The sequence below is a fragment of the Symphalangus syndactylus genome, chromosome 5 (genome assembly GCF_028878055.3).
Source record: "Symphalangus syndactylus isolate Jambi chromosome 5, NHGRI_mSymSyn1-v2.1_pri, whole genome shotgun sequence".
NCBI classification, from domain to species: Eukaryota; Metazoa; Chordata; class Mammalia; order Primates; family Hylobatidae; genus Symphalangus; species Symphalangus syndactylus.
Genome location: NC_072427.2, coordinates 74,880,152 through 74,893,470, shown reverse-complemented (window position 1 = coordinate 74,893,470; position 13,319 = coordinate 74,880,152).

Here is a 13,319-nt window from a genome sequence, read left to right as displayed (position 1 = left end):
GGGACTGTTGTGGGATGGGGGGAGGGGGGAGGGACAGCATTAGGAGATACACCTAATGCTAAATGACGAGTTAATGGGTGCACGAAATCAACATGGCACATGGATACATATGTAACAAACCTGCACATTGTGCACATGTACCCTAAAACCCTAAAGTATAATAAAAAAAAAAAAAACGAAAATGGGGATATCACCACCTATCCCACAGAAATACAATCTACCATCAGAGAATACTACAAACACCTCTACACAAATAAACTACAAAATCTAGAAGAAATGGATAAATTCCTCGACAAATACACCCTCCCAAGACTAAACCAGGAAGAAGTTGAATCTCTGAATAGACCAATAACAGGCTCTGAAATTATGGCAATAATCAATAGCTTACCAACCAAAAAGAGTCCAGGACCTGATGGATTCACAGCCGAATTCTACCAGAGGTACAAGGAGGAACTGGTACCATTCCTTCTGAAACTATTCCAATCGATAGAAAAAGAAGGAATCCTCCCTAACACATTTTATGAGGTCAGCATCATCCTGATACCAAAGCCTGGCAGAGACACAACCAAAAAAGAGAATTTCAGACCAATATCGTTGATGAACATTGATGCAAAAATCCTCAATAAAATACTGGCGAGCCAAATCCAGCAGCACATCAAAAAGCTTATCCACCATGATCAACTGGGCTTTATACCTGGGATGCAAGGCTGGTTCAACATATGCAAATCAATAAATGTAATCTAGCATATAAACAGAACCAAAGACAAAAACCACATGATTATCTCCATAGACAATACAGTGTTCTTATTTTCATCCAGTACACATTAAAATGGCAAAGGTCTATAGGGACAAATGTTAGAGAGCTGTGAAAAAAAATGAAGTGCGATAGAGTTTTTGCTCATTCAAATAAATCAAATGAAACATTCTTTGAATAACCATACTTCACTTTTTATCAAGCATTGGAAATATTCTCAACTAAATGATCAATCAGCAATAAACTGTGTGTGGTCTGATCATGAGTCTTTAATCAGAAGCTTAGGTTGTAAACTTAAACCTCAACCTTTGCATTTTCTCTTCAGAAACTCTTCCCATAAGAAATCTTAAATTTGCCTCCAAGGAGACTTAGGATATTGTTTTAATCTATCTTAATTCTGACTTTATTAGATGCTTTAGGGATTCTTTCAGTTTAAAAATTAATTTTTGGTAACAGTTTCCGTGATTAATGAGAATATCTCATTGTGGTTTTGATTCACATTTCTCTGATGGCCAGTGATGATGAACATTTTTTCATATGTCTTTTGGCTGCATAAATGTCTTCTTTTCAGAAGCGTCTGTTCATATCCTTCGCCCACTTTTTGACTGGGTTGTTTGCTTTTTTCTTGTAAATTTGCTTGAGTTCATTGTAGATTCTGGATATTAGCCCGTTGTCAGATGAGTAGGTTACAAAAATTTTCTCCCATTCTGTACGTTGCCTGTTCGCTCTGATGATGGTTTCTTTTGCTGTGCAGAAGTTCTTTATTTAATTAGATCCCATTTGTCAATTTTGGCTTTTGTTGCCCTTGCTTTTGGTGTTTTAGACATGAAGTCCTTGCCCATGCCTATGTCCTGAATGGTATTGCCTAGGTTTTCTTCTAGGGTTTTTGTGGTTTTAGGTCTAACATGTAAGTCTTTAATCCATCTTGAATTAATTTTTGTATAAGGTGTAAGGAAGGGATCCAGTTTCAGCTTTCTACATATGGCTAGCCAGTTTTCCCAGTACCATTTATTAAATAGGGAATCCTTTCCCCATTTTTGTTTTTGTCAGGTTTGTCAAAGATCAGATAATTGTAGATACGTGGCACTATTTCTGAGGGCTCTGTTCTGTTCCATTGGTCTATATCTCTGTTTTGGTACCAGTACCATGTTGTTTTGGTTACTACAGCCTTGTAGTATAGTTTGAAGTCAGGTAGCGTGATGCCTCCACCTTTGTTCTTTTGGCTTAGGATTGACTTGACCATGCAGGCTGTTTTTTGGTTCCATATGAACTTTAAAGTATTTTTTTCCAATTCTGTGAAGAAAGCCATTGGTAGCTTGATGGGGATGGCATTGAATCTATAAATTGCCTTGGGCAGTATGACCATTTTCACAATATTGATTCTTCCTAACCATGAGCATGGAATGTTCTTTTTTTGTATCCTCTTTCATTTCATTGAGCAGTGGTTTGTATTTCTCTTTGTAGAAGTCCTTCACATCCCTTGTAAGTTGGATTCCTAGGTATTTCATTCTCTTTGAAGCAATTGTGAATGGGAATTCACTCATGATTTGTCTCTGTTTGTCTCTTATTGGTGTGTAAGAATGCCTGTGATTTTTGCACGTTGATTTTGCATCCTGAGACTTTGCTGCAGTTGCTTATCGGCTTAAGGAGATTTTGGGCTGAGACGACGGAGTTTTCTAGATATACAATGATGTCATCTGCAAACAGGGACAATTTGACTTTCTCTTTCCTAATTGAATATGCTTTATTTCTTTCTCCTGCCTGATTGCCCTGGCCAGAACTGCCAACACTATTTTGAATAGGAGTGGTGAGAGAGGCATCCCTGTCTTGTGCCAGTTTTCAAAGGGAATGCTTCCAGTTTTTGCCCATCCAGTATGATATTGGCTGTGGGTTTGTTATAGATACCTCTTATTATTTTGAGATACGTTCCCATCAAAATCTAATTTATTGAGAGTTTTTTGCATGAAGTGGTGTTGAATTTTGTCAAAGTCCTTTTCTGCATCTATTGAGATAGTCATGTGGTTTTTGTCATTGGTTCTGTTTATATGCTGGAATACGTTTATTGATTTTCGTATGTTGAACCAGCCTTGGATCCTGGGGATGAAGCCCACTTAATCATGGTGGATAAGCTTTTTGATGTGCTGCTAGATTCCATTTGCCAGTATTTTATTGAGGATTTTTGCATCGATGTTCATCAGGGATATTGGTCTAAAATTCTCTTTCTTTGTTGTTTCTCTGCCAGACTTTGGTATCAGGAAGATGCTGGCCTATAAAATGTGTTAGGGAGGATTCCCTCTTTTCCTATTAATTGGAATAGTTTTAGAAGGAATGATACCAGCTCCTCCTTGTACCTCTGGTAGAGTTCGGCTGTGAATCCATGTGGTCCTGGAATTTTTTGATTGTTAAGCTCTTAATTATTGCCTCAATTACAGATCCTGTTATTGGCCTATTCAGAGACTCAACTTCTTCCTGGTTTAGTCTTGGGAGAATGTATGTGTCAAGGAATTTATTCATTTCTTCCAAATTTTCTGGTTTATTTGCGTAGAGGTGTTTATAATATTCTCTGATGGTAGTTTGTGTTTCTGTGTGATTGGTGGTGACATCCCCTTTATCATCTTTTATTGCATCTATTTGATTCTTCTCTCTTTTCTTCTTTATTAGTCTTGCTAGCAGTCTATCAATTTTGTTGATCTTTTCAAAAAACAGCTCCTGGATTCACTGATTTTTGAAGCTTTTTTTTGTGTCTCTATTTCCTGTAGTTCTGCTCTAATCTGAGTTATTTCTTGCCTTCTGCTAGCTTTTGAATCTGTTTGCTCTTGCTTCTCTAGTTCTTTTAATTGTGATATTAAGATGTCAATTTTAGATCTTTCTTGCTTTCTCTTGTGGGCATTTAGTGGTATCAATTTCCCTGTACACACTGCTTCAACTGCTTTAAACGTGTCCCAGAGATTCTGGTATGTCGTGTCTTTGTTCTCGTTGGTTTCAAAGAACATCTTTATTTCTGCTTTCATTTCCTTATGTACCCAATAGTCATTCAGGAGCAAGTTGTTCAGTTTCCATGTATTTCAGCGGTTTTGAGTGAGTTTCTTAAGCCTGAATTCTAGTTTAGTTGCACTGTGGTCTGAGAGACAGTTTGTTATAATTTTTCTTCTTTTCCATTGGCTGAGGAGTGCTTTACTTCCAATTATGTGGTCAATTTTGGAATAGGTGTGGTGTGGTGCTGAAAAGAATGTATATTCTGTTGATTTGTGGTGGAGAGTTCTGTAGATGTCTATTATGTCCGCTTGGTGCAGAGCTGAGTTCAATTCCTGGATATCATTGTTAACTTTCCATCTCGTTGATCTGTCTAATGTTGACAGTGGGGTGTTAAAATCTCCCATTATTATTGTGTGGGAGTCTAAGTCTCTTTGTATGTCTCTAAGGACTTGCTTTATTAATCTGGGTGCTCCTGTATTTGGTGCGTATATATTTAAGACAGCTCTTTTTGTTGAATTGATCCCTTTACCATTATGTAATGCCTTTCTTGTCTCTTTTGATCTTTGTTGGTTTAAGGTCTGTTTTATCAGAGACTAGGAATGCAAGCCTTGCCTTTTTTTGCTTTCCATTTTCTTTGCAGATCTTCCTCCAGCCCTTTATTTTGAGCCTATATGTGTCTCTGCACGTGAGATGGGTTTCCTGAATACAGCACACTGACAGGTCTTTACTCTATCCAATTTCGAAGTCTGTCTTTTAATTGGAGCATTTAGCCCATTTACATTTAAGGCTAATATGGTTATGTGTGAATTTGATCCTGTCATTATTCTGTTAGCTGGTTATTTTGCTCTTTAGTTGATGCAGTTTCTTCCTAGCCTCGATGGTCTTTACAATTTGGCATGTTTTTGCAGCGGCTGGTACCTATTTTTCCTTACCATGTTTAGTGCTTCCTTTAGGAGCTCTTTTAGGGCAGGCCTGGTATTGACAAAATCTCTCAGCATTTGCTTGTCTGCAAAGGATTTTATTTCTCCTTCCCTTATGAAGCTTAGTTTGGCTGGATATGAAATTCTGGGTTGAAAATTCTTTTATTTAGGAATGTTGAATATTGGCCTCCACTCTCTTCTGCCAAGAGATCAGCTGTTAGTCTGATGGGCCTCCCTTTGTGGGTAACCCGACCTTTCTCTCTGACTGCCTTTAACATTTTTTCCTTCATTTCAACTTTGGTGAATGTGACAATTATGTGTCTTGGAGTTGCTCTTCTCGACGAGTATCTTTGTGGTGTTCTCTGTATTTCCTGAATTTGAATGTTCACCTGCCTTGCTAGATTGGGGAAGTTCTCCTGGATAATATGCTGCAGAGTGTTTTCCAACTTGGTTCCATTCTCCCACTCATTTTCAGGTACACCAATCGGATGTAGATTTGGTCTTTTCACATAGTCCCATATTTCTTGGAGGCTTTGTTCATTTCTTTTTATTCTTTTTTCTCCAAACTTGTCTTCTTACTTCATTTCATTCATTTGATCTTCCATCACTGATGGCCTTTCTTCCAGTTGGTCGAATCGGCTACTGTGGCTTGCATATTCGTCACGTAGTTCTCATGCCATGGTTTTCAGCTCCTTTAGGTTCTTTAAGATTCTAGTTAGCCATTCGTTTAATGTTTTTTCAAGGTTTTTAACTTCTTTGCCATTGATTTGGACTTCCTCCTTTAGCTCAGAGAAGTTTGATCGTCTGAAGCCTTCTTCTCTCAACTTGTCAATGTCATCCTCCATCCAGCTTTCTTCCTCTGCTGGTGAGGAGCTGCATTCCTTTGAAGGAGGAGAGGCACTCTGATTTTTAGAATTTTCAGTTTTTCTGCTGTGTTTTATCCCCATTTTTGGTTTTATCTACCTTTGGTCTTTGATGATGGTGACGTAGAGATGGAGTTTTGGTGTGGATGTCCTTTATGTTTCCTATTTATCTTTCTTTCAGTCAGGACCCTCAGCTGCAGGTCTGTTGGAGTTTGCTGGAGTTCCACTCTAGACCCTGTTTGCTGGGTAGCAGTAGCAGAGGCTGCAGAACAGCGGATATTGATGAACAGCAAATGATGCTGCCTGATTATTCCTCTGGAAGTTTTGTCTCAGGGGAGTACCTGGGCATGTGAGGTGTCAGTCTGCCCTTACTGGGGGGTGCTTCCCAGTTAGGCTACTTGGGGGTCAGGGACCCATTTGAGGAGGCAGTCTGTCCATTCTCAGATCTCAGGCTGCGTGCTGGGAGAACCACTACTCTCTTCAAAGCTGTCAGACGGGGACATTTTAGTCTGCAGAGGTTTCTGCTGCCTTTTGTTTGGCTATGCCCTGCCCCCAGAGGTGGAGTCTACAGAGGCAGACAGGCTTCCTTGAGCTGCAGTGGGCTCCACCCAGTTCGAGCTTCCCCAACACTTTGTTTACCTACTCAAGCCTCAGCAATGGTGGGCGCCCCTCCCCGAGCCTTGCTGCTACCTTGCAGTTTGATCTCAGACTGCTGTGTTAGCAATGAGCAAGGCTTGGTGGGCAAAGGAACCTCCGAGCAAGGTGCAGGATATAATCTCCTGGTGTGCAGTTTGCTAAGACCATCAGAAAAGTGCAGTATTAGGATGGGAGTGACCCAATTTTCCAGATGTCATCTGTCCTTGGCTAGGAAAGGGAATTCCCTGACCCCTTGTGCTTCCTGGGTGAGGCGATGCCTCGCCTTGCTTAGGTTCAGGCTTGGTGCACTGCACTGACTGTCCTGCACCCACTGTCCAACAATCCCTAGTGAGATGAACCCAGTGCCTCAGTTGGAAATGCAGAAATCATTAGTCTTCTGTGTCGTTCATGCTGGGAGCTGTAGACTGGAGCTGTTCCTATTCAGCCATCTTGGCTCCACAGAACAATTTCTTATAAATCCCTTTTGCATAGGAGGGGTGGTAGGGGATAGGGGCTGAGTAGAGTGGGAAGGTCTGTAAAGGGTGTTTCTGGAGGCTGAGACGTAGGAGCCCAACCTCACTCCTTCCTGTCTTTAGCCCTTTCTCTGTGACGGCCATGCAGGCAGCTTGTGCTCCACCTGCCTAGGGTGTAGGCCAAAAATGGGCTGGCAGAGATGCTGCCTGCAGTCATCAGGGTGGCCCTATGCCTGGCTGTTCAGACACCTGCCCATGCTCTACTGCGTGCCTTCCCTGTGCGGTGCATGGGACATGGGCCCAGGCAGCACCCAGGGCCTCCGCTAGTGAGCCTCAGTGGATTTCCACAGGGCCTGGTGTGAGGAGGGCAAGGAAAACACTTTAGGGCTTATTGAATCAGGGCCCAGGATGGACACTGCTCCAATTCCCCATTTGGGAGAGGACTCTCCTGAATTATGGAGATCCAGTCTCTCCAGAGGGTTGTGATCCAGGCACAGGTACTGTGGCTGCACCATGCTGTGATCACACAGCAGGCCAATGATTGTGAGCCCCTCCTACCAGCGCTTCGGTCCTAGGGTTGCCCCCAGGGTAACTATGGTGTCTGATTTCCCATCTGAGGACCTAAGCCTTGCTGGTCAGGGGGAACCGGGCTTTGCTGGTCAGTGGGCACTGGGACTCTGAGGCCTGCATCCCCCACTGTCCTGTGTGTCTGGTCTCTGTGGCACGTGGATTTTTGGTACTTTGGAGAGTGAGAGGCAGACGAGTTCATGACCAGTCTTTTGGCTTGGGAGCCAGAAAGCCTGGTTGCACAATACAATCTCAGGAGGATGTGGCCTTCCTGCCTCCTAGCATCCTTTTCCCTTCTTGAGATAGACCCAGCTGCCCTCTGAGCAGGTTCTTCACTCATTCCCTGGCCCCTCCAGCAGGGGCAGCACTCCTTGGGCAGAGGCCTTGACTACTCCAATGCAACTGCCTGCTTCAGATCCCTGGCTGGCCGACAAGATCTGCCAGGTCTTTTGTTGTCCCTTAAGGGCCTGGAGGCTGGGTAGGGTGGGGGCTGTGGCCAGCCACCTTCTTGCTGCCATTGGAGCTGAGATGGAACACAAGATAGCTAAGTAGGAGGGTAAGAGCTGCGGGGTGCTCATGGCTTTATGGAGCCCTGTGGTATCCACATCTGCCCTAGCTCCTTCCTGCCTATGTACATTGGTACAGCTTGGCTTAAGCTGGTTTGGGTTGTAGTTTCTGTCATTTGCAATTCCAACAACCGTAGCAGAGGTAACCTCTGAGCCTCAGCTTCCACCCTTCATGCCTTGGGGAAAGGCTTTTGCTTGATTGGCAGCACGAATGGACAGGCCAAACCTCACCCATACCAGCCCTCCCTGGGGTGGGAAATTCCTGCTGACACCAGCCTCCCTGGGGCGGTTCCCCAAGAAGGAGGCCAGCAAGTGCCTGAGTCCTGGGCTGTGGCTGAGCCCTGGTGATTCAGGTATTAACTGTTTCTGTCTGGGGGCAGGCCTGGTCTTGCTGAGAGGCAGTGTGGCCACAGCTAAGAGGTTCAGGGAGGCAGCCAGGGCCGAATCCTAGACAGGTTGAACATGCGTCTGTAGCCCACTCACCAAACAGCGGTGGCTCACTTAAACTTGGACGACAATAGCAGTTACCTGTCGGGGCCCAGGAAGACACTGCCCAGGTGTGGCACTTCTTTCCTTGGTAGAAGGTGTTGGGAATCTCTGTCCACTGAGGTCCTTGATTTTCACACCTGTTACGTGAAGTACCCAGCACAGGGGAACAGAACCCCTTCAGGGTCCACGTGGAGCCTGGGCCTTACTCACATCCTCCTGGGAGCGGCCTAGGGCTGAGGGCTTTGAGAGCCAGTGGAGAAGAGTAATTAATACCCAAGGCCTAGGGAGAGGCAAAGCCTAAACAGGGTGCACTGGATGGCAAAATTCCATTTTATTTTGTGGCTTCAAGACTAGAATGGTCAGCCTGGATGATGTTGTAGCCCATTCATCCTCTCTCGGCCTTGTCCTCACTGTCCATAGCCACAGGCTTCAGCTTTTGCAGCTCCTCCTGGGAAGTTCCCTATCAGGATCTCATCCTTTAGGCACCTGGAAATCAAGGCCACCCACACAGTCCCAGGGCCCCAGCTCACTGGGCCCCAAGAGATTCAGAGCTATGGGGTATGGGACACATGTACACAGGCAGCCAGACAGAAAAGGGCCTTTACCTGGCTGTGGATCTCCCGGGAGCTGAGACGGGTCGGGACACATTCACGCTGGGTGGGACCTGGAGTCTTGGGCTGCTGGGTCTCCCGGCCCCCAGGGTGTAAGCTCAGCACACACTTCATGGCTCTTGTCCACACAGGAGCACTGGCTCAGAATCCTCCCAATGGAGCAGCTGGAAAATCTCTCAGCAGGGTCCACGGCAGGACCCCCAAAGAGGCTGCCTCCAGAAACTGCTGAGAAATGAGGTCCAAGGACTCTGAGCCCTGATCGGCATTGTCAGAGGAAAGTCAAGACCAGGCTAAGACCCCGGTCCCCTCCTCTCAAGGGTGGGCATGAGACCCCATCTGTCCTTGCCTCCGTTTCCGCTCTTGTAAAGTGGCTGTGAGGAGTAAATGACTTTATCTACACGGGCTGAGCAGTTTGGAGGCACTGAGCTCTTGCGATGTGGATGTTCTTGTTGAAGGAAGGGCTTTTACAATGGCCACTTCTGCAGGACCCTCAGCTTCTCCATACACCATCCTTCCAGAAAGATCAACTCTGGCCATATCTCAGCACCAGACACCCAAAAGGGCCTCCCAGTAGGAGCTAGAGTCACACCCCCACCCTGCATGAGAAGGGTCCCTCTTTGAGAAGACCATGCTCATTGTAGTAGAGGGGTCAGGATCCAGTGACTGGTAGAAGATGATGGCTGGGGCACCTCTGTTCAAGATGGCGTCCTTAGTCCATCTGCAGCAGGGTCATATCACTGTCATGAGTGGACCCTGTGCAGAGCTGTCATGCCCAGCACTCACAAGCGCTTCCTCTAGCTATAGCGCACTTTGGCCAGCTTGCCTTAAGCATGCACTCGCCTCGACCAACTGGGGGGACCTCATGGGTGCTGGGATTAGGAGCCCACCTTGCATGTGACCCCCAGTCCCTGCCAAAGATGAGGGTGCTCTGGTGCAGAGGGAGGAGGGAGAAGGACGCGCCTGCAGGCTGGCCACAAATAAAGCTCTTGGCAGGACGCCCCCACCCAAGGTAGCAATTTATCAGGAAATTGACGGCCCTGCTGTGGATATTTTTAGTCTGTGACCTGCCATCCACTCTTATCTGGGTGTTAATGTCCAAGTGTTTTACAAGTATATTACCAGAAAGGATTATTCCCAAGGGGCAGCCATTTGTGGGAAGGTGTTAGAAAAATGTTGCTTTTCATCCCTTCAGCCTTACCATGAAAAGAGGGCCAGGCAAACTGGCTTCTGAAGCTTTGGTAGGGTGTAGGCTGAGGAGGAACCTAGTGGACCCCCCAAACCTCCCTGCTGCAGGAGATGCTTCCTCGCATGAAGGGCCAAGAGTAAGCAGCACGGACGCTAGGGCTTGTGGAACTCCTGCCGCAGTGGGTCCAGACAGAAGGGTTCGGCTCCATCTCTCTTGGTGGGTGATCCAGCATCAGCCAGGTCAGGGGTTGCTGCCATTTCTCAAAATGTGCTGGAACCCCCCTTTTGGAATTGGCTAAAGGAGTGCTGTCTGTCCTGTCCCTGTTAGAGAAGGGCTGGCGATGCAGATGCTGACCAGATGGGGCCCCCAGAATCGTGGATGCAGGAGTCAGCAGGATGAGAGGTGTTCCCTTAGCCTGTGCTTCTTCTAGATGGATGGTCCAGGCCAACCTGTATTCCAGCCAGCTCAAGGCAGGCACCGCCTGGAGGACTAGAGTAGCAGCCTGGGGATGGAGCATTCTGCCCTCCACCCGAGGCACATGAGGAGTCTCTGAGGAGAGCTAGATGGGCCAGTGGGTCACCTCAACAACCCTCACCCAGCCAGGAGAGCCAAGGCATGTCACCTGGAATGACTGGCTCTCCAAGGGCCAGCTGGCCACACTATCCTGGAGTTGGTCAACAAAGCTTTGACCTGGCAACAAAGGAAGATGCTGGCAGGGTCCTGGGCTGAGGACAGGAAGGACATATCACACTTACCTGGGCAGGGCCCACACACAGAGACTCCTGGAGAGGCACAGGGCCTGTCAACAAGATGAACAATCTCTGGGGATTGTGTCCCTGGGGACGGGCTGTGTGGGTGGACTGTGTGAGCTGCCCCAATATGCCACCCAGAAAGTGGAAATGGCCTTGGAAAGCGGTAGCAGGGAAGCCCCTCCTCGGTGGCTTATTCTCCACCTGCCTCCCTCTGCTCCTGGCAGCCCTGCCCCACCTGGATTTTCAAGCCCACCTGTGTCTGCCTGGAGGGTGGCATGGCTAGCTTTAGTATCTCCTTCTGCAGCTCAGTGATGGGCTCCAGCAGCCCTCACCATGCCTCAGAACCTGAGACCATTAGGGAAGGACAGTACATGCTGCAAACACAAACCCAGTGTGAGAGGGTCCTAGGGAAACAGAGGTCACAGGTAGGGGTCTACGGACTCCAATCCTGATTTCCTGACCAGGATTCAACCATCAGCAAGCTCTCTAACCTTATTAAGTATTGTTGTTCCCATCTGTGACATGGGGAAGGCACCCACCTCAGAGGTTTTGTGTAGCAAAAAATGAATATGATTAAAGTGCCTTTCCTGGTGCTACACATAAAGCCAGGCATGAGTCCTCGTGCAGCTGCCCCCCATGTCCAGGTCCCAGAGGGTAGCCTGGACCCTGACATTGGGCCAGGGCTCAACAATACCTGGATGCCAGGCTCCCCTGGAGATACTGGGACCCTGGCCTGGGCCTGGACAGAAGGTGTTGCTGCGACATTTGGAGATGACCCCACGGGTGAGGACTGGGGCCTATGTGTCCCTGTGAAGGGGTGCACCCTAAGGTGGGGCTTGGGCACCCGGGCTGAGAGGGTACAGGATGGACAGGCCGGCAGGTGAGATCCAAGACCACTCTCCACCATGCTTTGAAAAAACCCCTCAGCCTCCATCTGCAAACTCAGCTCTGCATATTTAAGACACTAACGGGCCCCTATTTAAAAAAATGATATTTTGCTTGCACACTCAAGACTCTTCATCCGACATCAGTAGGGAATCAAAAATCTCTTATTTGGAAACAGCACGTAGGGGAGGCAGTATCACATCATTCTCAATAGACTATCGCAAAGACAAAAAACCAAACACCGCATGTTCTCTCTCATAGGTGGAAATTGAACAATGAGAACACATGGACAAAGGAAGGGGAACATCACACTCCGGGGACTGTTGTGGGGTGGGGGGAGGGGGAGGGATAGCATTAGGAGATATACCTAATGCTAAAAGACGAGTTAATGGGTGCAGCAAACCAACATGGCACATGGATACATATGTAACAAACCTGCACGTTCTGCACATGTACCCTGAAACCTAAAGTATAATAATAAAATAAAAGAAAAGAAAAAGAAAATTTGTCATTGTTCCACAACCTACATATCCTCTGTGAGTTATTGTTTTAAAATGCAACATGTACTGTTAGTTTAAATCCTCCCAACTGTGATAACACTCTTTAAATCTTCCATAAACCTTCGCATTTGGACCACTTGCAGATGAGAGTAAATCTATTAGGTGAGAGGAGAGTCAGCACTCAGTGGAGGTGAAACGAAATGAAGTAAGAAAAACCTAGATTGTGGGCTAACACCTCCCAACCTCCCCCTCAGAATGTGGCAGCTGAACAAGGAGACATGGCAGGCCTGGCCACAGTGCCCAGTGGGGCTTCCCACCTTAGCTTTTAGGATACTGGACACTTGGGGCCAGTGTCAACCTGGGGCCTAGGGGTAAACCTAAGATCTGTGTCCACCTGTGGCCTAGGGGTCAACCTAAGACCTGTATTTCCCCTGGGACCTGATGTCCACCTGAAGCCTGGAGTTCACCTGTGGCCTACTGTCCACCTGGGGCCTGAGGTCACTAGGGGCCTAGGTATCCTTCTGGGGCCTGGTGCCCACTCGTCCCTGATTTCTACCTGGATCCTGGGTACCCATATACCATGAGCCTGGTTACCTTCCTGGGGCCTGGTGTCCATCTAGGGCCTAAGAGTCAACCCGGGGCCTAATATACACCTGGAGTTCAGTGTCCACCCAGGGCCTGAGTTGATGAGGAGCCTAGTCTTTACCTGGGGCCTGTATCTGTGCATGTGTGTGTGTGTGTGTGTGTGTGTGAGTGTATGTGTATGTGTGTAATCTCACTTTCTATATAGTTTTGAAAAGTAACACTCTGGGTTTTTTTTTTGTTATTGTTCTTACGCAGTTAAGTTTCAAGTAAATGGACACATTGATTTGTTTCTGTATTCTCATTTTTTCTTATCATCGTGATTCATTTGCTTTATTATTTCTGTCCATCACCATTTGAAGGGTCAATCACAGGATACGAAAAATGACTTTATAAGGAACGGTGGTAAAGAAAAATTGACCAGAAAATATGAAAATCTGTAACATAAATATAATTAAAAGTATAACTTTGAAATTTTAATGTAAACAAATAGGATAGGGAAAATAGTTGGAAAATTAATTTTAATTAGTTCTTTAGTTAACTAGTACTGAAATACTGA